Source organism: Staurois parvus, unplaced genomic scaffold (genome assembly GCF_062004578.1).
Source record: "Staurois parvus isolate SC_StPar_1 unplaced genomic scaffold, SC_StPar_1.0 ptg000470l, whole genome shotgun sequence".
NCBI lineage: Eukaryota > Metazoa > Chordata > Amphibia > Anura > Ranidae > Staurois > Staurois parvus.
Window position 1 is genome coordinate 452,599 of NW_028318266.1, and position 24,783 is coordinate 477,381.

The window sequence follows — 24,783 nt, forward strand, 5'->3', positions numbered from 1 at the left end:
ACTGAATTAACTATAGCTTCATAATACATGACATGAAACATACGGTTGACCCGAGGAATGTTCAACTCTCTTTCAAGTCCGGGAGAGAAGCTATTATCTGTTTTATGATGTGGGGGCTTACACAGTTTTAGGTCAATGCTTCCCAGGACTGCTGGCCCCACCAGGAATGTTTCTCCTGGGCTGACCCCCACCATCTGTCAGGAGATAACGTTTGTCTCTCAGGACTGGAAAGAGGGGGGGGGGGATGTGAGGAATGATCCAGGAATACCTCAAATTACATAAGGAACCAGAAAAAGAAGAACTCCGCTTCCAGCTCTGATGAGCTAGTTTGCTACAAGTGTCAGTTAGTGTCAAGTGTCAGTGTGTTTTAGGTAAAAAAAAAAGACAAAATGTGCACTATTGTTTCTGGGCTGTACTCCGGGTACAAACAACAAATAACATACACATACATGGTATCGCTGCGATTGTCAATAGCTGGAGAATTTATTTTGGGTTGTTCTTTGGTGGTAGGTTATGATAGTAACAAGAAACACACATCTAAATAAAAAAATATATATTTTTTTTACTATTTTGGGCCAGTTTTCCTTTGATTATGGGGGCACTCGGCCGGGGGATTAGCCAGGAGAGATCGACTGTGAGGAGGAGGATTTGATCCATACAAAACCATTACATAGAGCAGATAAGTATAACCTGTTTGTTATTCTAAAAACAAATATGGGTTTACAGTCACTTTAATCCCTTGCCCTCCAGAGGATTTACCCCCCCCCTTCCTGACCAGGCCATTTTTTGCGTTATGGTGCTGCATTACTTTAACTGCTTCCCTGCCGCTGTATAGCAGATGTACTGCTACACGGTGGCATGGGTGCGCAAAACCACGTATTTATATGTGATTGTGCAAGTCCAGGTAGGGGGCGCAAGCGTGCAACCTACCCGCGCCACCATTCGAGGCCACGGATGTCAATCACCAGGTCCCGGCTGGTGATTACCCGCCGGTGCCTGGTGATTACCGACAATCACCGATGGGGAGGAAGACTGTTTTGTTTACAGTGCTAAATAGCAAAAAACGGCCAGGTCATGAAGGGAGTAAACACACAGTGGTTTAGTGGTTAGCACATCTGCCTTGCAGTAAATGGGTCATGGGTTCGATTCCTGACCATGGCACCTCCTGCATGGAGTTTACATTTTCTCTCTGTGCTTGCGTGGGTTTCCCCCCACACTCCAAAGACATGCTGGTAGGTTAATTGGATCCTGTATAAATTGGCCCTAGTATGTGTATGTATGAATGTAAGTTAGGGACCTTAGATTGTACACCCCTTGAGGGTTAGGGACCTTAGATTGTACACCCCTTGAGGGTTAGGGACCTTAGATTGTACGCCCCTTGAGGGTTAGGGACTGATGTGAATGTACAATATATATGTAAAGCGCTGCGTAAATTGATGGTGCTATATAAGTACCTGAAATAAATAAATAATACCTTCTGCAGCTGAAGTGGATATTGATTTAATGCAGTGTTTCTCAAACTTTTTCCAGTCATGCCCCCCCCAGGGGCGTATTTACCACAAGGTAAACAAGGCATTTGCCTAGGGTGGCACTTTTTCAGGGGGGCAGCATTTTTCAGGGGGGCAGTGCCACCCCCAAAAGAAGGGATGGAAGAAAGGACACGCAGCATGGGGACCAGGTGGGATCTGAGAGAGGTTGCATGCTGCTTGATGGTGTAAGCAGAGCCTGACTCTTGTTCCCGGGGATGTCCAGAGCTGTGAAGGTGAGTGTCTTCTCTATCACCAGGGTGGGGGGGGGTTGCCAGTGTGTATGGGGCGGTGGTAGTGGAAGGCTCTCTCGGTTGGGGGGGGTTTGCTGTTGGTCAATGTCAGGCTCTTATTGTGCATCTTGGGCACTAACTTAAAACAATTAAAGAATGGGCTCCTTGCCAGAGAAGGTGGCTAGCTCAGATGTTGGTCTCGCAGACATAAGAAAGGTGGCAATGAGTTCTCTGTCTCATTTTTTTACATCACAGAAACATCTTTGCAATTTGGCGTCAACAGCATTCCTGGACTTTTCTGACAATGTGGAGGGAGGGTATTGACAGCATAATGGAAAAGGTGGACATCGTCATTTCAAAGGAGTTGGAAGTCTCACACGAGGAACCTAATGAAAGAGAACAGGCAATAATAATTAACACATACAGAGTTGTACATTCAGTCAGGAGCTGATTGACCTACCAGCATTCATTTGGAGTGTGGAAGGAAACCCACACAGCACATGGAGAACATCCATACTCCAGTCAGTGTCATTGGTGGGATTCAAACCAGTGACCCCAGTGCTACCAAGCAGAAGTGCCACAGCTATGCTACCCAACACCACTATGCTGCACCACTGCCTCAAGAGGAGCTTCTTCATAGGGATTGCAAAACCATTTTAAGAACGGTAATCTACTGATCTGTGGAGATTTGAATGCAATCACTGACAATTCATTAGAGACAACCAACACTAGCAGATGTCACACTATAGGAATCCTAACATTGGAGAATCTATATGTGGTGATGCTACCATGTTAGTTCTACTCCATATGGTTACTATTCCAGAATTGATTTCTTCTAGTAGATAAAGATCTCCTGTTAAATACAACTCTCTCTTCATTTAGTAGGATCACATGGTCTGACCACGCCCTGGTGACCTTGGAAGCTTGGGTCTATGGAGACTGAATGTTTCTGTCTTAGGCCCCATGTACACGAGACACTTCTGAACGATGGAAACTGACTGCTGGAAAACGTAGGTTAAAAAAAGTCTGTTTGCATAACGTGTTTATGCGCATTTATGTGCGTTTGCATTTAGAAGCGTTTTTTAAAGATAAGCACAGGAGAACCTCCCAAATGCCCAGAATGCACTGAAAAGTGGTAAATTATTAACTATTTCAGACTGTTTTAGAGAAATACAGAGAGTAGAAGCAGAGACAGCAGTATGTGTTGAGATTAGCTTAGGTGTGAGTTGCTCACTAACATTTCTTTTGTTTCCAAGAGTGAGAGAAGTCTGAGGTGTGAATGGTCATTAACATTCTTTTGTTTACAAGGGTGGGAAAGGTGTCTGGTGGAGGGAGTCATTAAGGCCACCTGGCAGGGAGTCTTCATGAGGAATTTGAGGTGTGAATGGTCATTAATATATCCTTTGTTTTGAAGGGTGAAGAGGTCTGAAGTGTGAATTGGTCATTACAATGTGTGAAAAGCTTGGTAGGAACATCCTGTGTTCAGTGTTTTGTCCATGTGAGTACCTTGAAAACGCTTTGCATGCATTGTTCATGATGAAAAAAGTCTCTGGACAGCATCGGGAACTGGAAGAGTTAAAAAGATTTTCAGACGCAAACGCTTATAAATGCAATTTGCCACGTTTACAAACACTTTGCATTTGAAACACTGATAAAATCGACTGCTGAACACAAGTTTTCTGCATTAAAAAAAAAACACTGTAAACTTAACTGCCTGTAAACGACTGTAAACGTCGATGTGTACATGGACACATAGGAAAACATTAGGGAGAGTTCAGGGGTTGCTGAAAAAACGCAGAACAGCTCCTAAACGTGCGTTTATCAGATGCAGTATACATGAGTCCTTAGATGACCCATTATCCCACTCATAAATTCAGTCTGAACTGTTTCTTTCAGTGTAATGTTAATAATGGCATTAGTGATTTTGTGTTTTGGAACTCCCATAAAGCTTACATTTTTCTCAAAATTAGCTTCTCACCAAAACAAAAGACAGCATCAGACAGTTAGCATGGCTCACTAAAGAGATCACCGCATATATGTTTACCACTGCTTATGGTAGAGAAACTCCCAATCTCCAAGCACAACCTCTCCTGTATCACAAGTGTAATAAAAGCGCCACACCCTTAATATTTTAAAGCAGCAATTCCACCTCAAAGAAATCAAATACATTTCTTAGTGCTATAACTTAAATAAAGGAATGCGCTAAAACCACAAACTATTCCTAATTTAGTGTAGAAACATTAGTGCAAAAAATATATATATCTATTCTCAATATCAAAAAATATCAAAATTATGTGCAAAACTATTTTTTAGTGCATAAATAATTTAAATAATTAAATATTGTGAATATAAAAATTGTCCAATTTTGTATTTCTTCAAATGTCCAAACAAATCCTTTTCCAATTCAGGTGCTCTCAAAGAAATTGTGCCAAAATCCACCACCAAAGTAAAGTTGGGTAACTCACCATAGCTCCATGCTGATCAATCTCTAGATCAGCAAAAAACGCTTTTTGCTCTGGGAGCAGATGCCATAAATCAACTTCTCAGGTGTGATGATCAATAGCTACACTGTTGGGAATGCAACAGCATGTACTGTACATATTATTTCTGTGTTAATATCACTTGACCAGTAGATGGCACTGTACACTAAGGTCACTAGTTGTGCATATGGTTCTCTCTCTTCCTCCCTCCTCTCTATCATCTCTTCAGGAAGTAATATATGTCTGCTGAGAAATGTGCTCTGTATGTTTGTAACTTAAGCCACACAAGTAAAGTCTGAATTCTGCTATCACTACCAGTGTCTTCTCTAACACATAACCAACAGGTTATGGGCCCAGCTCCAGACACTGGAAAAAGGAGAACTTCAAGCAAGTAAGTGCTGCATTTTCAATCCTACCAAATCCTGTGTGAGGAAACAAGAGCTGTATCCAATTCACTGAAAGATGGCAAGTGCTTCAGATATGAAGTTTACAATAGCAAAGCTCAACAACACCAACTACCAGCTATGGAAGTTTAAGCTTGAAATGCTGTTATCCAAAGATGACTTGTGGCCGGTACTAGATACACACAGACCCAATGACAACCCGGAAGAATGGGACAGAAAAAACAGGCAAGCAAAAGCAGTCATAAGCCTGTTAGTGGAGGACGATCAACTCATTCATATAAGGAAAGAAAACACAGCTAAAGGTATGTGGACTGCATTACAAAGACTGCATGAACGTGCAAACCTAAACAGTAAACTATATCTACTGCGCAAACTGTATAAGAAGAGGCTGGAAAAAGGGCAGGAAATGGGTGAACATGTAAATGCTATGCTAGAAATTGTGGACCAGCTGGGTGCAATAGGTGAAGATTTAAAAAGCAACCATGTTCTGTCAATACTTCTGTGCAGCCTTCCAGAATCATACAGTGCCCTTATAAATGCTCTAGAAACTAGACCGGAAACTGAACTGACGCTAGAATATGTTAAGGGAAAATTAATTGATGAATACAGCAGAAGAAAGGAAAATTTGCATAGTGAAGAGAACGAGAGACCAGAGGCAGCTCTGAAGGTGCACGAAGGCATAAGACAAAGCAAAGAAACCAGGGTATGTTTTCGCTGCAAAAAGGCCGGTCACCTGAAAAAGAACTGTTCAATCTGGAAAGCTGAGCAGCAAAAGCGGGAGCTACCCACAAGAGAAAGAGTTAAAGCGGTCATGAAAGAAAATGAAAGTGCATCATGGAGTGGTACTTTTATTTTCAAATAATTTTTATTGTAATTTTTATCATCTTAAAACAAGATAACAGCGTATAGAAACATTCAAGTGAGAGGTTCACAAAGGCAAGTTTACAAAACGTAAGATAAAAGAAGAGGTGATAGATCCCCACCATCCGGCTGGGGACCTATTAAGTGTAATCAAGTTTACGTGAGAGGTATGCTCGTGGTTCATGAACCATGTTGTAGAACGTAAAACAAAAGAAACTAGGTAGGGGTTGAGAGAAGGGGTAGGAAGAATGGGGGAGGGAGGGAAGAGGGCACCAATGAGCTGTGAATACAGTATCTGCTAGGATTTAGGACTAGTAATCAGGTGAGTGAACAATTGGGGTGTTTTAACCAACGAGACCAGTGTAGTATGAATTTATGATAGGTAGAGTTTCGGAGGGCCGTTCTTCGTTCCATCTCGCATTGTAGATTGATATCAGCAACGAGACGAGACAATAAGGGGGGTGACGTATTTCGCCATAGTTTAGTTATGTTTATCTTAGCTGCTGCCAGAATGTGTACAATAATAGTGCGTGAGCGTTTTGGGAATATTTCTATCATTATATGTAGGAGGGCTAGACCAGGATTTGGGGTTATTGGTGTATCTATAATTGAAGAAATCATTTGAAACACTTTGTTCCAATACGACTTGATGGATTTGCATGACCATAGCAAATGAAAGAGTGAGCCAGTTTCGCCGCAATGTCTCCAGCAGGTTTGTGGCTGTTGTGGATAATACAGAGATAATTTGGCAGGGGTTAGATAGCATTGATGGAGAATTTTCAAATATGAATCCCAGTGGGAACTACATTTTGAGGCTTTGTATGTGATGGCGAACGTTGTTTGCCAGGATTGTGGAGTGCTTGGGAGAAGTAAAATCCTCTCCCAGTTAGTCAGGGACGACGTATGGGTTGTAAATTGCGCTTCAATTAGTAATGTATAGAAGGTGGATATTCCCTTCTTTGGGTAAATAGTCTTCTGGAAGAAATGTTGTGCGGTAGCAGGAAAGTCTATTTCAAGTGGTATGTTCATTTTATGGAGCAAGTGGGTTACGCGCGTAAAAGTGAATTGCTCCTTATCAGGAAGATGGAATCTCCTTTGGAGGGTCTGAAAAGAATCTGGTTCTTGAGTAGTGTAGAGATCTTGAATATGATGTATACCGCACGCTTTCCAAGAAGTTAAGTTTAAATGGGGGGACAAGAAGTGCAGTGATTATATGGGGACAGGGATTCGTAGATTAGCCTTATGTGACTGTGTGTATGTCAGAAAATCATGCCAAACCGTCAGAGAGGCCTGAATACATGGATGTGAATGTAGAGGACCAATCTGAGCTATGTGGGGGGTAAAAAGTAAATCTATTAATAATCCCGGTGAGTACAAAGAGGATTCCATGATAGTCCAGGTTTTGTCTTGGGTGGGGTGCCACCAGTAGAAGAGCTGATCTAGTAAGACAGCTTGGTAATAGGATTTTAAATGCGGAAGACTGGCTCCCCCTCTGGAGGGTGGGCGTATCAGGAGGTTTGTGGTACATCTAGGCCGTTTGGAATTCCAAATGAATTTATTCAGAATTTTTTGAAGTGTGGAAAAAAAGGAGGAAGGTATAGAAATAGGCAGCGTGCGGAAGATATATAAAATTTTAGGCAGTATGCACATTTTGATAGTCGCTATTCTGCCTAACATAGATAAGGTAGCTGTACGTAGGCTTCTAAGCTCCTGTGGAATTATGTCAAGTAATGGTTTAAAATTAGCTGCATAGAGTTGATTAGTTTTGGCAGTCAGTTTAATCCCCAAGTAGGGAATATTGTGAGTTTCCCACTGAAAAGGGAAATGTTTTATAAGCCGGTTTTGAAGTGGAGCAGGAGTATATAAGTTTAAAATAGAAGACTTGGGTTCATTAAGTTTATAGTATGAGACATCTGCGTAGGTTTGTATGTGAGAGCGTATTGAAGTAAGTGACATAAGGGTTTGTAATCATTAGAATAATGTCATCCGCAAAAAGGCAAATTTTGTGTTCGTGCCTAAGAAATTTAATTCCTGAGAAACTGGGGTCATTTCTGAGGTTAGATGCTAGTGGTTCAATGAGTAAAACGAAGATTATGGGGGAAAGAGGGCAGCCTTGTCTAGTTCCGTTGGAAATTTGGAACGGTTGTGAAAGCGTGCCATTGGTGAGAACTCTAGCAGAGGGTTTGGAATATAGAGATAGAATTGCAGACAACAACCAATCTGTAATTCCAAATTTTTGGAGAGTGAGTGTCATAAATTGCCAGTGAATGCGGTCAAATGCTTTCTCTGCGTCCAGAGATAGGAGGAGTGAGGGTTGATTTTCTGAATCAAGGTGGTGTAGTAGTGATATAATTCGTCGAGTCGCATCAGGGGCCTGTCTACCTGGTACGAATCCTACTTGGTCAGGGTGGATTAGGGTGGGAAGATAGGGAAGCAGTCGTAGAGCTAATATCTTGGCATATATTTTTAGGTCTGTGTTGAGCAGTGAGATTGGCCTATAGTTCTGAACTAATTGGTGGTCTTTACCTGGTTTTGGGATAGTAGAGATTATTGATTGTAGCATATCAGAGGGAAATTCCCCTTTGGAAGCAACGTAGTTATAAAGATCTGAAAGGTGTGGTGTGAGGGAGGGAGCAAATATTTTGTAATATTCATTAGTGAAACCGTCATTACCTGGTGATTTGTTCAAAGGGAGTTTATTTATGGTTTTCTCGATCTCTGTGGGTGAAATCGGTACAGAGAGGGAGGCTAACTGGGAAGGCGTAATGTGGGGGAGATTGGCATGACGCAGGAAATTTTCAATCGATGGGGTTGTTGGTTGAGTCGTGTTGGGGTCGTCCTTTAAATTGTAGAGAGATTGATAGTAACACGCAAACGCGTCAGCTATGTCTTGTGGGTTGGTCAACGGGGCACGTGAGATTGGGTGTTGGACCATGGCAATTTTGTTTTTAAGCCGTTTTTGTTTGATGATTTTAGTAAGAAGAGAATTTGATTTGTTGCCTAGTGCATAGAATTGGGACTTTGTTTTTTGGAGGTTCGTATCATAAGTGTGTAATAGAATAGTACGTAGTGTGTTCCTATTTCGGTTTAAGACCGCGGTCGTGTTGGGGTTCGGATTTTGTTTGTTAGTGTCTTCATTCTTGCGTATAGAAGCTAGGAGTTGGTCAATTTGCTGTGACCATTGTTTTTTAATGCGAGAATTTAGTTGGATGAGGATACCTCTCATGTAAGCTTTATATGTTAACCAAAGTGTGGTAATAGAGATATCCGGAGTGATGTTAGTTTCAAAAAAGAGGTGATGAGCATCTAATACAAATTTTTGGTTGTCTGGGTGTTTCAAAAGTGTAGAATTAAGTCTCCAAATAGGAGGAAACGCTGACCGTCGGTGATCATCCAAAGAGACGCTGATCGGAGCATGATCGGACCAAGTTATAGTACCAATGTTGGATGAGGACACGTGTTGTAAGGTCCATTTGTCAGTGACAAACATGTCAATTCTAGAGTACGAGAGATGTGGGGGTGAAAAATAGGTGTAGTCTCTCTCCGAGCCGTGTTGGCATCTCCAAATGTCATATAAGTCATGGTCATGCAAGAAGCGGTTGAAGTCCAGGTTGGTGTGTTTCTTGTTAGAAGAGGAATCTATAAGTGAATTGCCAAGGACATTAAAGTCTCCTCCAATGATGAGTCTACCTCGTTTGTGTTGGGAGATGAGGTTGTAGAGTTTGCGGTAAAATCTGATTTGTTTACTATTCGGGCCATATACGTTCACCAAAGTATACGTAAGCTCATTAATTTGGCATATCAAAATGAGGTAACGCCCTTGTGGGTCGATTATGGTGGAGGTGAGTTGGAAAGAGAGAGTGTCATTAATAGCGATAATAACTCCATTCTTTTTTTTATCATTCGTTGCCATGAATTGTTGAGAGAATCGGTGAAGATACAGTTTAGGGGTCTTTTCCGTGGCAAAGTGAGACTCTTGTATAAAGAATAGGTCTGCTTGAGATTTTCGAATTTCTCTTAATAGCATCGATCTCTTGAAAGGGGAGTTGAGGCCTCGTACATTAAGAGAGGTGATTGTAATCATTTATAAGTTGATTTTTGAGGTAGAGGCATATTTGGGATGTTCTTTGGCAATATTCTGGGTCAGAATACTTAAATCCAATGTCAGAGATATATAGCTGGTGGTGCCATGGGAAGGGATAGGTGGAAAGGGAGAAAACGGGAGTAAAAAAACACTTACGTAAAACGCAAGTAACCAATGTAGCCAGGAACGCTACTGCAAAAATGGGGGAGCCAAACAGGTTTTGACCACCGGAGGGGTCATACCTATAGAAAACTTTGCAAACGAAAGTCATTAGGTATAGGCCGATCGCCAGAAATAGGAGTGTTCAGAGAGAACCTCCATGGAAAACATAAGCATGCGTAAACACGTTTTTGCCGCTGGGCCCTTCAAGTAGCTTCCATATTTTGAACGGAACCAGGGTTGTTCTTCTGTGGGTCTGCGGGTAAAATGCGCCAAGCCTTAAGGAAGTCCAATCCAGCCTCCAAATTTTTAATAGTATAAATCCTGCCTTGGTGTCGCACTATTAATTTTGTTGGGAATCCCCACTGATAGGCCATATCATGATTCCTGAGCGCTTTTGTGATTGAAATCATCTTTTTCCTGTTGGAAAGTGTGGCCTTGGACAAATCAGCATAGAGACGCAGATTCGCATGAGAGGGTGGGAGTGGAGGTGGGTTTCTAGCCGCCATCATAATTCTCTCTTTAACGTGGTAGAAGTGTATGCAGACGAGCACATCCCTAGGGATGGATGCTGACAGGAATGAAGGTTTAGGAAGTCGATGTGCTCGATCGATCGTGGCCTCTACTTCAGAGAGCGTTGGGATTAAAAGCTTTAGGAAGTGTTGCAAATATGGCAGCAGTGCGTCGGTAGACACTGTTTCTGGGACCCCTCTGAGTTTGATATTATTACGGCGCGATCGGTCCTCCATGTCAGCCAACTTTAGATTAATTTGTTCGATGTCCGATACATGGTCTGTGTGAGCATCAATCAAATCATTGTGTGCCTCTATAATGTCAGCTATATTGGTCTCAATATGGCGGATTCTGCATTCCTGTCTTTGCACCAAGGCAGTAATTTGGGTTAATGGCGCAGATATATCATTATGTAAAGTTTGACGCAGTGATGTTAGCATGTTCTTCATGCAGATTTCAGTCAGAGGTTGGTCAGATGCTGGGAATGCGTCTATGTCAGGCAGGGAGGAATGTAATGGCTGAGGTGGGACATTTATGGCTTGGCAGGAGTCGTCAGGGTCACTCTCTAGCCGCGGACGTGATTTAGCTGGGCTGCAGGTCGTGGGTGACAGTGGGGGTGACAACTCACCAGGGTCCCCTGGGTAAAGTTGGTGCGGCAGCCTGGGATCCGCGCTCTGGGACCTGTAGTCCTCCTCCTGGCCGTTGCAGCCTCCCCACATGTCTGTATGGCGGCCGCCATCTTGGTTTCTCGGCATAACAGCCGGGAAGAAGTTTGTTAGTTTCCCTGGCTGCCCCGGGCTCTTTTTCCTGCGGGGCATGTCTAGTGGGCTGCGGGCACACTACGGGAGCTGCCGTGTGCTCTTAGTTTTCCCTGGGGTCTGAGCGAGCCGCTTCAATGCTGGCGGGTGGACGGAGCGGGAACTATCGCGCGTCCATCCTCAAGCCGGCCGCGCATGCGCCCTCGGAGTGGTACTTTTAAAGTGACTCAGAATAGTACCTCACATGGATGGTACATTGATTCAGGGGCAACAAGTCACATGACAAGCGACGAGACATTCTTCACAGAAATCGATTTTAGTGTAAAAGATAAAGTCTTCCTAGCAAATGGGAAAAGTATTACAGCAGAAGGTAAAGGTCAGGGATTTCTGAACTGCAAAACACCATCAGGGGGCAAGCAGAGCATCCTTGTAAAGAATGTTCTATATGTTCCAAGCCTAGAAGGAAGCCTCCTATCAGTTAAAACCCTTGCAAGCAATGGACTCACTGTCCAGTTCAGAGGTAATGAATGCACAATTCAAAATGAAAAGCAAATTTTAGCAAGAGGAAGATTAAATGAACATCTGTACAAAATCATCACTGAAAGTGAGAAGGCTAATGCGGCAACTCATACCCCACATGACAAGTGCATCCACCTGTGGCATAGAAGATTGGGGCATCAAAACCCAGAAGCTATAAAGGACTTTGCAAAGAGAGGTCTATCAGAAGACATGAAAATATTGCCTTGCCACACACTCAGCAAGTGCACATGTTGCATCAAAGCAAAGGCCACCCGAATCTCTCTTCCACAGACCAGTCAGAGTAAAACTACTAAACCCATGGAACTGATACACAGTGATGTGTGCGGACCAATGAAAACCATCACACCTGGCGGGAACAGATATTTACTGACTTTCATCGATGATTATTCCAGGTACACAATAATGTATCTAATGAAGCACAAAAGTGAGACATTAGAAAAACTTCAAGAGTTTGTAGCTATGACAAGCAACAAGTTTCAAAGGAAACCTGGAATAATACGCACTGACAATGGAGGGGAATATATGAATAAAGAGATGGAATCATACCTAAAGAAACAAGGTATTATACACCAAACAACTGTACCATACACTCCTGAGCAAAACGGTGTAGCTGAAAGAAAGAATTGCACTCTTGTAGAAATGACAAGATGTATGATTACAGACGCTGCCTTACCTAACAAATACTGGGGAGAAGCAATAATGACTGCAACATACCTACAAAACAGGCTCCCATCATAAGCTATTGAGAGTACACCATATGAAATGTGGAATGGATCAAAACCCAACATAGGACATATCAGAGTGTTTGGCTGTAAAGCATATGCCCACATTCCAAGTCAGAAACGCTCCAAGTTGGAGAACAAAGCCATAGAAGGCATTCTGGTTGGCTACAGTGAGCAGAGTAAGGGATATAGAATCCTTTGTCCAAAGACCAACAAGGTCACAGTAAGCCGCAGTGTTTATTTTGATGAAAGTGAAGCATCAGATAATACAATTCTTGAAAAATGTGGAGAGGATTTACGCGCTGAATCGGCAAGAGACACTGACCCATGCGAAGCAGGACAAGAGCCAGAACAAGAAGTGGAACTTACAATCAACGATCCAATAGAACCCACTGAACAACAAGAAATCAGAAGATCCTCACGAATGACAAAAGGGATACCACCCCGCAGGTTATCATACGCTGCTAAAACACATCAAACACAGGAGCCAACATCCTGGGAAGACATAGAAACTTTGCCGAGAAGGGAAGCCGATCAGTGGAGAAAAGCAGCTGAAGAAGAAATAAAATCACTTCAAGAAAATAAAACTTGGTCACTAACAGAACTCCCTCCTGGTCGCAAAACCATCGGAAGCAAATGGACTTTTAAAGTGAAATATGATACAGAAGGAAACATCTATAGATACAAAGCAAGATTAGTTGCCAAGGGATACTCCCAGAAATTTGGAGAAGATTACGATGAGACATTTGCTCCAGTTGTGAAACATTCCACCATAAGGACTCTCCTTAGTATTGCTGCCGGAAAGGGAATGCAAGTAAAGCATCTAGATGTCAAAACTGCCTTTTTGTATGGAGACATCAAGGAGGATCTGTACATGGAACAGCCACCAGGATTTGAGAAAGAAAAGAACCTTGTTTGCAAACTGCAAAAGAGCATCTATGGGCTCAAGCAAGCAGCGAGAGCATGGAATGAAAAAGTGAACGAAATACTCAGAAAGGAAGGGTTCTCAAAAAGTAAAGCAGATCCGTGTCTGTATTCAAAGAATCAAGAGAACAAATGGACATACATCCTAATATACGTCGATGACATCTTGATGTGTTTTGAACAAAAAGGGGACTATGACCAAATAGTTCACAAACTGAAACAAAATTTTGAAATTAAAGAGTTGGGGAACATTACTCACTACCTAGGAATTCAAATAGAGCGGGAAGAGGATGGAAGCTATCTTCTTAACCAAAGTCAGAAAATTACAGAAATGTTAGAACAGTTTCACATTCAAGATGCAAAGGAAGCGAAAACACCAATGGAACCAGATTATCCAAAAAAAAGGGAACGTCATTGTTTTCTACAAAAGAGACTAAATGTCATATAATTATGCACATGCCGTTGAGAAGGGGTGTTGGGAATGCAACAGCATGTACTGTATATATTATTTCTGTGTTAATATCACTTGACCAGTAGATGGCACTGTACACTAAGGTCACTAGTTGTGCATATGGTTCTCTCTCTTCCTCCCTCCTCTCTACAGGAAGTAATATATGTCTGCTGAGAAATGTGCTCTGTATGTTTGTAACTTAAGCCACACAAGTAAAGTCTGAATTCTGCTATCACTACCAGTGTCTTCTCTAACACATAACCAACATACACAATCATCCATAAGGTAGGTATCCACCACTCAATATAACGATTCCAGGAGCATTATATCACTCTCTCTTTTTATATCTCTCCACCGAGGTCATGTTAGGGAATGAAAGAAAAAATCATGGTACAGCCAGTTTTTTTATAAAAGTATCCAACAATTTAATAAAGATTTACACTCACAAAAAGGGTGTCCTCACCGACACCAGTATAACAGCATAAAACAGCAAATGGTGTAACAGTCTCCTGCTCCCCGCACACTCACTACAGCGCTCGTGACTCAATCCTCTCCACAGACGTCAGCATCCAGCAAGCCAAGCCCTACTAGTTTCGTCATGAATGACGTCTTCAAGGGGCTGTCTGAACAACCCCTCCTGTAGCTGCTAGCCCAGCTTGTGTGCTGCATAGACGAGAACAAAGGACGTCCGATCGGCTTCACTCCAAACAGTCCACTCTATTGATCCAGGATAAAACCAATACAGACAGTGGAAATACAGTGGAGGGACTGGCAGGTAAAAGCGTTTCACGCTAAAGACAGCGCTTATTCATTACCCCAAGAGATCACTAGAGCACCTGAAAAAGTCCCAGACCACCCACACCAGTATAAGTATCTCAGGTCACTCCGACCACAGCTTGGCCAAGTGTTGTATCAATTTGACTATAAGAGATATTAAAAAACCATTTTTTTGTTATTAACATAAAAAAGAGGTTATACTTACTTGCTCTGTACAAAGATATTACACAGAGATGTCCCTTAACTCTTCCTCTGGCAGCCTCCCCACCAGTGCTGTCTGCTTCTCCCTCCTCAGGGTGCCTTCCTAGCAAGTTAGGTGGTAAGGAGGCACCCATGCGCATGCACTCCTGAGCTGGGCTGTGTATGTTCATGGACACACACAGTGCTGATAAGCAGGGCTGCTGTTAGAAACCACGGGGCACCACACAGCCAACCTGACAAGCCCCCCCCCCCAAAAAAAAAAACAATTGCCAATGCTTCCATTATGAATGAACACAGTGAGTGATCAACACCAATCACTCATTGTGTTCATTCATGAAAGGAGATGCTGGTAAATGTGACATATTTATCCGACCCTTCCCCCAATGTAGGATCCTATTCCATGCTCGCAGATGATAGTGGGAAGGAAAGGAGGGAAGCTAGCATCACTGTGGAGGTGGGGGCACACAGGGGGACCTGGGCAGCAAGGAGGAAAATGTATGGTGCACAGGGAGGGTGGTAGGTGCATCGGAGAGGGGGCAATTACAGGAACCAATCTGAGTAGCGATCACATGATCCCTGGGTCCTGAATACCAGGATCTGCACTGCGCTGTGTCTGGTGGACACAGCGGCCGCAGCAGGTGTGCAGCACCCCCCATGTTACTACAGGCAAAATTACATATGGGTACATCGCTTTGCCTGTACATGCCGTCCACCTGCAGTAAAAGTGTTGTGGGCGATCGGCAAGTAGTTATGTTGCAATTTCCAGGAGTAAGCGCGTATATGTGTGTACCCTGCTGACACCCCTGTCGGTCCAGGGAGAGAACAGAGAACACCAAACTGTGAGGAAAAGCACTACATTTTACACGCACATGTTAGATTAGCACATTTAACCCTTTGATTGCCCCGTCATCCTGTCAGTGCCATTACTACAGTGTCAGTATATAGAATTTTTCACTGATCACTGTATTCCTGCCACTAGCGACATCAGATAGCGCTGGAGTCAGTTATCGCCCCTCCCAGCCAGGATCAGCTAGTGTTAGATTGTACCCAAACTATCACACTCATGCTACATATTGATCAAGAACAGAACTAAAAAGTCCTCCCTAACCCTCCCTCTCTATCCTTCTCTTTTTTTGAGACTCACTGCATCCGGCTGTTTTCTCCCATTTCTCTGAGGATTGCAGTGATCTATCAACCTCCTGGACCCGTGTCCCGCTTTCTTGATGATTTCTCCGTCTGGCAACCCTACTTTCTCTCCTCTGAACTACCCGCTATCATTCTTGGAGATTTTAACATCCCTATTAATGTGAACAACCCGGCTACATCCCAACTCTTCAACCTAACCTCATCTTTTGCATTAGCACAGTTTATACATTCCTCCACTCACTCTGATGGGAATACATTAGACCTTGTTTTCTCCCATCTTTGCACTCTCTACAACCTCGCAAACACCCCCTTTCCTCTCTCTGATCACAATCTCATCACCTTCACTGTCTCCTCGTCTTCAAACACCTATCCCTCCAAGCAGCAAACAATTACTCGCAGAAACCTTCACAACTTGAACCCGGCTCCTTTCCACTCTGCAACTGACCAACTCTATGACAGAATCTCTCCCCTGTCCTGCCCTGACCTGGCCACTGCTGTCTACAACAGTTTGCTTTCATCCACACTAGACTCACTTGCTCCTCTAACAACGCAAAGCATTAGGCCCCAACCAGTACAGCCTTGGCAGACTGACCACACCAGAAATCTTAAATTACATAGTCGTGCGCTGGAATGATTGTGGCGTAAAACCAAATCTCACCAAGCATTCACCCTATATAAATCTGCTTTCTTAACATACAATTCCTCCCTCCATGCTGCCAAATAAGCCTACTTTGTCACTCTCATCAATAGCTTGTCATCCAGTCCTTGTCGTCTCTTCTCTACTTTTAACTCTCTACTTTCTCCACCTTCACCTCCACTCAGTACCTCACTCACTGCTCATGAGATTGCAAATCATTTCAAAAGCAAGATTGATGCAATTCGTAGGGGCATCTCCTCTGCACAGACATCCATCCCACTTAGCATACCTTATACTAAACCTCCCTCAACACTTTCCTCTTTTGACCTCGCCACTACCGAAGAGGTCACTACGGTCACCCTCTTCTTCCATCCTATGCTCCCTCACTCACATCTTCAATCTCTCACTCTCAAATGGTGCCTTCCCCTCCCCTCTAAAGCATGCACACATCACTCCCATAGTTATAAAGCCCTCCCTGGACCCCATCAACCTGAACAACTTAAGACCCATCTCCCTGCTGCCATTTACCTCTAAACTCGTAGAACGCTTAGTCTACAATCGCCTGAGCTCCTACCTCACTGACAACAACCTTCTTGACCCTTTACAGTCTGGCTTTTGCTCACTCCACTCCACTGAAACTGCCCTACTAAAACTCACTAATGATCTACTAACAGATAAAACCAATGGCCACTACTCCGTATTCTTACTACTTGACCTCTCTGCAACTTTTGATACAGTTGACCATCCCCTCCTCCTCAAAAAACTCCACTCTCTTGGCCTCCGAGACTCTGCTCTCTCCTGGTTCTCTTCCTACCTATCGCAGCGCTCCTTCAGCGTTACTTATAACTCCTTATGGCTCCTCCTTTTCACTCCCTTTTTCTGTAGGGGTCCCTCAAGGTTCTGTCCTTGGGCCCCTACTCTTCTCCATCTACACCTCCTCCCTTGGTCACCTCCTCCCATGGCTTTAAGTATCATCTCTATGCTGATAACACACAAATCTATCTTTCTACCCCTCACCTCACCCCTTCAGTCTCCTCTCGCATTACTAACCTACTAAGTGACATATTGGCATGGCTGTTACTCCACTTCCTCAAACTCAATCTTTCCAAAACTGAGCTCTTAGTATTCCCTCCTGCCCGTGCCCCCTCCCCTGATTTCTCCATCAAGATCAATAACACAATCATCAGTTCCTCCCCTCATGCCAGGGTGCTAGGAGCAACCTATACTAAAGGTAATTGTTAAGAGGTTATCAGTTAAGTTATCATGTCACCCAATATTTGGTTTCTATTCAGTAGCCAAAAAAGGCATTCAAAAAAGAGGGGTTTGTGAAAAGAGATTCACAGAAAAGCGGCTACATAATGAATAGAACGTGACACTCAGAAAATTTCCAAAAATTATGCTTTATTACACATATATAGATATGACATATGGGCATATGCCCTGGTTTACCATCACCTCAGTATGAGACAATAACACACAGACCTAAAACCATATAAAATAACATCAAGACCGGTCTAAATGCATGTGCAACAGAAAGAATGACTACAAGAGTCTAATACCTCTGCAGCGCAAGCACATAGGTGAACACTTCCATGGGGAGGTGTATCCAAAAATTGTACCATAAGTATACCATAATATTGAATATATACTAAATGACAATATCAATCTGGTGAATCCCAATAAGGGAATCCAAAAATTATACTATGGATATATATATATATCACATGTATGCAAGGCAGCAGCACAAAAAGCGTGAAGAAGAGAACAATAGGCCTAGGGCCTGTATGGAAAAAGACATAAATGGCCAATATATGATACAATGCATTCCTGTGCCAGCACACGTGGTTGGGGCCCATTCATCTGTAATATGAACAGCTGTATCTCAGAGCTTTTGAATGAAAATAAGCCCCAGTTATTCCCAGGATGGGAGAAAAGATGCAAATAGCAACATTCTGCTTGAAATGGTGTCTTCACCACTGTTTGTGGACTACACACCACCTTTTGTAGAAAAAACAACAAGACATATCCCAAGGTATCTTCTGCTTGTAGAAATATATATGGTGTTATATCTTGTGTCCTACATAAAGCACCATGATGTCCCCATCCTGTAGTAAAACAAATAATGTGGGAAGTCACTGACAGAGCTTACACTCAGTAAGATATATAGATCATATAGATCACAGAGGATCATATATCTAATGTCCCGCAACAATCCACTCACCACCTGTGCTGTGGAAAATGAGAATAAAAGAAATGTCCTTCATGGGTATTGCCATACACGGCCACAGAGACCAGGGAGCCACCGCTGACATCCACCGATATACCGCGGGCTCCAGCCCCCTCTTGGCGCTTGTGCTGCTCACACTTGCCTCATGGCATGTGAAGATGGCTTCCTCCTCATGGACCAGCGTGCGTTCCACCTAGTGCGCATGACCGGAAGTGACGTAACTGACGTATGACGTCAACGCGTTTCGCCGATGGGCGTATCTCACTCAGCTTCGTCAGGACCAATGAGATAACTGCATTTCAATATCCTATTTATAGTGGGTAAGAACCCACCCATTTATGCAAAAGAGGATGACCTGCAATTATTCTAATGGGAAAGAACAAGGGGGGGGAGGCTAAATACTTAGCACAGCTGCTGGTCTTAATAAAATTAAAAGAAAACAGACGGCTGGAGTCAACAATGAGGGGAGAGGCTGAATATTATTTACCGATATACATATTGATCACATGGATCATAAATTATATATATCTCTCAATCTATTAAAGCCTTTCATACATTCCTGCCAATAGATAGTGATATAAATCAGAGAATCAACAATTCCATTCACCAAATCTGGTTACTTAAAGATCAATGTCTATTATCAACAGGTATCCTATATTACCTAAAACCACCACAAGATGGCAATATAACCTGAGAATTCACATAAGAGTCATTACAACTAAAATATCCCAATTTTTTAACAGCCATCTCATAATGTGATTATTGTACAAAGAAAGGAAGTACTAAAGATCATTTGATCAGGCCGTAAACCCTTATACATTATACAGGCTACATGAAAGTTCATATCATCGGATCATCCCTACTTGTATAAATATTCCCACTGTATATAGTGTGGTTAATGAGATTAGTTGATCACAATTCCAACCACAAAGGGGGATGGGGAAATGCCATCAACTAACCGTCACATGGTAGTGAACCAGTACATAGTCCCATAGATCTATTTTTCCAAAAACACTTGGAGATCACATTCCACATTTAACCCCTTAGGGTACAGTGTATCAAGTTTATATATCCAATATTTCTCCTTTTTAAGCAGTTCTCTATCAAAGTCACCCCTCCTTTGTGGGAAGTGCAATGCATAGAAACCTTTTACTTTGGTACCATCCAATTTGCCTCCATGGTATTTGGCATAATGTTGAGCAAGATTACTGTCAGGATCATTAGATCTGATATCTCTAAGATGTTCACCTATTCGTACTTTAAGTTGTCTTTTAGTTTTACCTACATACATCTTTTTACAGGGACAGGTTAAAATATATAGTACTCTTACTGTAGAGCAGTTTATAAGACTCTGAATTTTATAGTGAGTATTATTTCCTGAGTCGTAAAAAGAATCTGTGCGATCCACATACTTGCAGATTTGACATTTCCCACATTTAAACATTCCCTTAGTACGTGATTTTAGCCATGTTGTTTGTTTTAATGGTTGATAATCTGAATGAATAAGGAGATCACCAAGATTTGGTGCTCTTCTTGCTACCATTTGGGGACGATCACCTACTATCTTACTTAACCTGGGACATTGGGTGAGAATCTTCCAGTGTTTTTCCAATATCAATTTGACATCTTGCCACTGGGCTCCAAATTGGGTTATCATTCTCACAGGCTGATCACTCAATTTGGCCTTTTCTTCCTTTTTGGTAGATAATAAATCCTCGCGGTCAGTTTGATATGCCCGCCTCCGAGCATTTCTAATTTGGGAGTGGGAATATCCCCTTTCTCTAAATCTTTTGTAGAGGTCCTGAGCTTCTATTTTAAAATCATTGATGTTTGAACAGTTTCTTCGACATCTCAAAAACTGTCCCACAGGAATCCCTGAGATCAGTGAACGTGGATGGTAGCTTCTTGCCTCCAATAAGGTATTGGCGGCTGTGGGTTTTCTATATGTCTTAGTGAGAAGTCTTCCATTTTCAAGTCTAATCTCCAGATCCAGAAAAGAAATGCATCTTTCATCAAATATGTATGTAAGTCCAATATTAAAGGAGTTCTGATTCAGTTCTTCCAGGAATAATTTTAATTCCTCAGATGTTCCTTGCCATACGAGGAACACATCATCTATATATCTTAACCAGATCTGGACATTAGCTAGGAATCTTGATGATCTAAATACTACTTGTTCCTCCCAAAACCCCAAATGGAGACATGCGTAAGCCGGAGCCCACGGTGCTCCCATACTAGTACCTCTAGTTTGCTGATAAAAGGTATTATTAAATTGAAAGAAGTTATGTTTCAGTGCAAACTCCAGTAACTCACTAATGAATTCGTTCTGTCCTCCTAAAGTGGGATATGTTTTGTCAAGGAAGTAGGAAACTGATCTCACACCACATTCATGTGGGATAGAGGTGTAAAGTGACTCCACATCTATTCCCACTAGAATGGAGTTGTCCTGAATAGTCATATTTTTGATTTTAGCCAACACATCTTTAGTATCCCTAACATATGAGGCGAGATTCGGAACCATATCCTTAAGAAACAAGTCAATATATTTCCCTGTTTTGTCTAGGGGACCATTGATGGCAGAAACAATAGGTCTGCCTGGAGGGTTTTCTTGGTTTTTATGTATTTTTGGGATAATGTAAAAAGTAGGGTGATTGAATTCTTCAGTTCTCAGATAGTCATATTCTTTTTTTGTTAATAAACCCACTTCTTTTCCTAATGTTAAAATGGAATTCAGTTTTTTAACCACCATATGGAAAGGATTCGCAGTCACTTTCCTATATGTGGATGAATCACTCAATAAACGTTTCACCTCCCTAACATAATTTAGTTCTTTCATAATCACTAGAGATGAGCGAATCGAAGCATCCGAAGTGGAATTCGAGTCGAATATCGGAAAAATTTCGATTCGTGCCGAATCCGAAAAACAGCCTAATTCGGACGCGCGAATCGAAATTTTTCCGAAAATGGCGGCTGACATGTGCGGCGACGGAGCGGGGATGTCGGGGAAGGCGCGCAGACAAGGCGCGCTGCCCCATAATGCATTCCTCAACGACATGTGATCGCATCAGCCAATCAGCAGCCAGCCAGCCAGCACTGTGTAATGGTCGAGGTATATATAGCGGCCATTTTGGAAATCTTCATTTGCCTGCAGTCATTGAACAGAGGCAGACCGCTCTGTACTAGGGACAGGGACAGAGTTAGGGCCACAGAAACGAGAATTGGGGACAGAGAGAAGTTACTTAGGGACAGAGAACCATTACTCAGGGACACAGACTTGTTAATGAGGGCCACAGAATCGTTATTTAGGGACAAAGAAACGCTAGTTAGGGCCACAGAATTCATACTCAGGGACAGACAGAATTGTTACTCAGTGCCAGAGAATTGTTACTTAGGGCCACAGAAACGTTATTAGGGCCACAGAATTTTTACTCAGGGACAGACAGAATTGTTACTGAGTGCCAGAGAATTGTTACTCAGGGACAGACAGAATTGTTACTGAGTGCCAGAGAATTCTTAGGGCCACAGAATTCATTCTCAGGGACAGACAGAATTGTTACTCAGGGACAGACAGAATTGTTACTGAGTGCCAGAGAATTGTTACTCAGGGACAGACAGAATTGTTACTGAGTGCCAGAGAATTGTTACTCAGGGACAGACAGAATTGTTACTGAGTGCCAGAGAATTGTTACTCAGGGACAGACAGAATTGTTACTGAGTGCCAGAGAATTGTTACTCAGGGACAGACAGAATTGTTACTGAGTGCCAGAGAATTGTTACTCGCACAGACACAAAATTGTTACTTGCACAGACACAGAATTGTTACTCGCACAGACACAGAATTGTTACTCAGGGCCACAGAATTCATACTCAGGGATAGACAGAATTGTTACTGAGTGCCAGAGAATTGTTACTCAGGGACAGACAGAATTGTTACTGAGTGCCAGAGAATTGTTACTCAGGGACAGACAGAATTGTTACTGAGTGCCAGAGAATTGTTACTCGCACAGACACAAAATTGTTACTTGCACAGACACAGAATTGTTACTCGCACAGACACAGAATTGTTACTCAGGGCCACAGAATTCATACTCAGGGACAGACAGAATTGTTACTGAGTGCCAGAGAATTGTTACTCAGGGACAGACAGAATTGTTACTGAGTGCCAGAGAATTGTTACTCAGGGACAGACAGAATTGTTACTGAGTGCCAGAGAATTGTTACTCGCACAGACACAAAATTGTTACTTGCACAGACACAGAATTGTTACTCGCACAGACACAGAATTGTTACTCAGGGCCACAGAATTCATACTCAGGGACAGACAGAATTGTTACTGAGTGCCAGAGAATTGTTACTCAGGGACAGACAGAATTGTTACTGAGTGCCAGAGAATTGTTACTCAGGGACAGACAGAATTGTTACTGAGTGCCAGAGAATTGTTACTCAGGGACAGACAGAATTGTTACTGAGTGCCAGAGAATTGTTACTCAGGGACAGACAGAATTGTTACTGAGTGCCAGAGAATTGTTACTCGCACAGACACAAAATTGTTACTTGCACAGACACAGAATTGTTACTCGCACAGACACAGAATTGTTACTCAGGGCCACAGAATTCATACTCAGGGACAGACAGAATTGTTACTGAGTGCCAGAGAATTGTTACTCAGGGACAGACAGAATTGTTACTGAGTGCCAGAGAATTGTTACTCAGGGACAGACAGAATTGTTACTGAGTGCCAGAGATTTGTTACTCGCACAGACACAAAATTGTTACTTGCACAGACACAGAATTGTTACTCGCACAGACACAGAATTGTTACTCAGGGCCACAGAATTCATACTCAGGGACAGACAGAATTGTTACTGAGTGCCAGAGAATTGTTACTCAGGGACAGACAGAATTGTTACTGAGTGCCAGAGAATTGTTACTCAGGGACAGACAGAATTGTTACTGAGTGCCAGAGAATTGTTACTCAGGGACAGACAGAATTGTTACTGAGTGCCAGAGAATTGTTACTCAGGGACAGACAGAATTGTTACTGAGTGCCAGAGAATTGTTACTCGCACAGACACAAAATTGTTACTTGCACAGACACAGAATTGTTACTCGCACAGACACAGAATTGTTACTCAGGGCCACAGAATTCATACTCAGGGACAGACAGAATTGTTACTGAGTGCCAGAGAATTGTTACTCAGGGACAGACAGAATTGTTACTGAGTGCCAGAGAATTGTTACTCAGGGACAGACAGAATTGTTACTGAGTGCCAGAGAATTGTTACTCGCACAGACACAAAATTGTTACTTGCACAGACACAGAATTGTTACTCGCACAGACACAGAATTGTTACTCAGGGCCACAGAATTCATACTCAGGGATAGACAGAATTGTTACTGAGTGCCAGAGAATTGTTACTCAGGGACAGACAGAATTGTTACTGAGTGCCAGAGAATTGTTACTCAGGGACAGACAGAATTGTTACTGAGTGCCAGAGAATTGTTACTCGCACAGACACAAAATTGTTACTTGCACAGACACAGAATTGTTACTCGCACAGACACAGAATTGTTACTCAGGGCCACAGAATTCATACTCAGGGACAGACAGAATTGTTACTGAGTGCCAGAGAATTGTTACTCAGGGACAGACAGAATTGTTACTGAGTGCCAGAGAATTGTTACTCGCACAGACACAAAATTGTTACTTGCACAGACACAGAATTGTTACTCGCACAGACACAGAATTGTTACTCAGGGCCACAGAATTCATACTCAGGGACAGACAGAATTGTTACTGAGTGCCAGAGAATTGTTACTCAGGGACAGACAGAATTGTTACTGAGTGCCAGAGAATTGTTACTCAGGGACAGACAGAATTGTTACTGAGTGCCAGAGATTTGTTACTCGCACAGACACAAAATTGTTACTTGCACAGACACAGAATTGTTACTCGCACAGACACAGAATTGTTACTCAGGGCCACAGAATTCATACTCAGGGACAGACAGAATTGTTACTGAGTGCCAGAGAATTGTTACTCAGGGACAGACAGAATTGTTACTGAGTGCCAGAGAATTGTTACTCAGGGACAGACAGAATTGTTACTGAGTGCCAGAGATTTGTTACTCGCACAGACA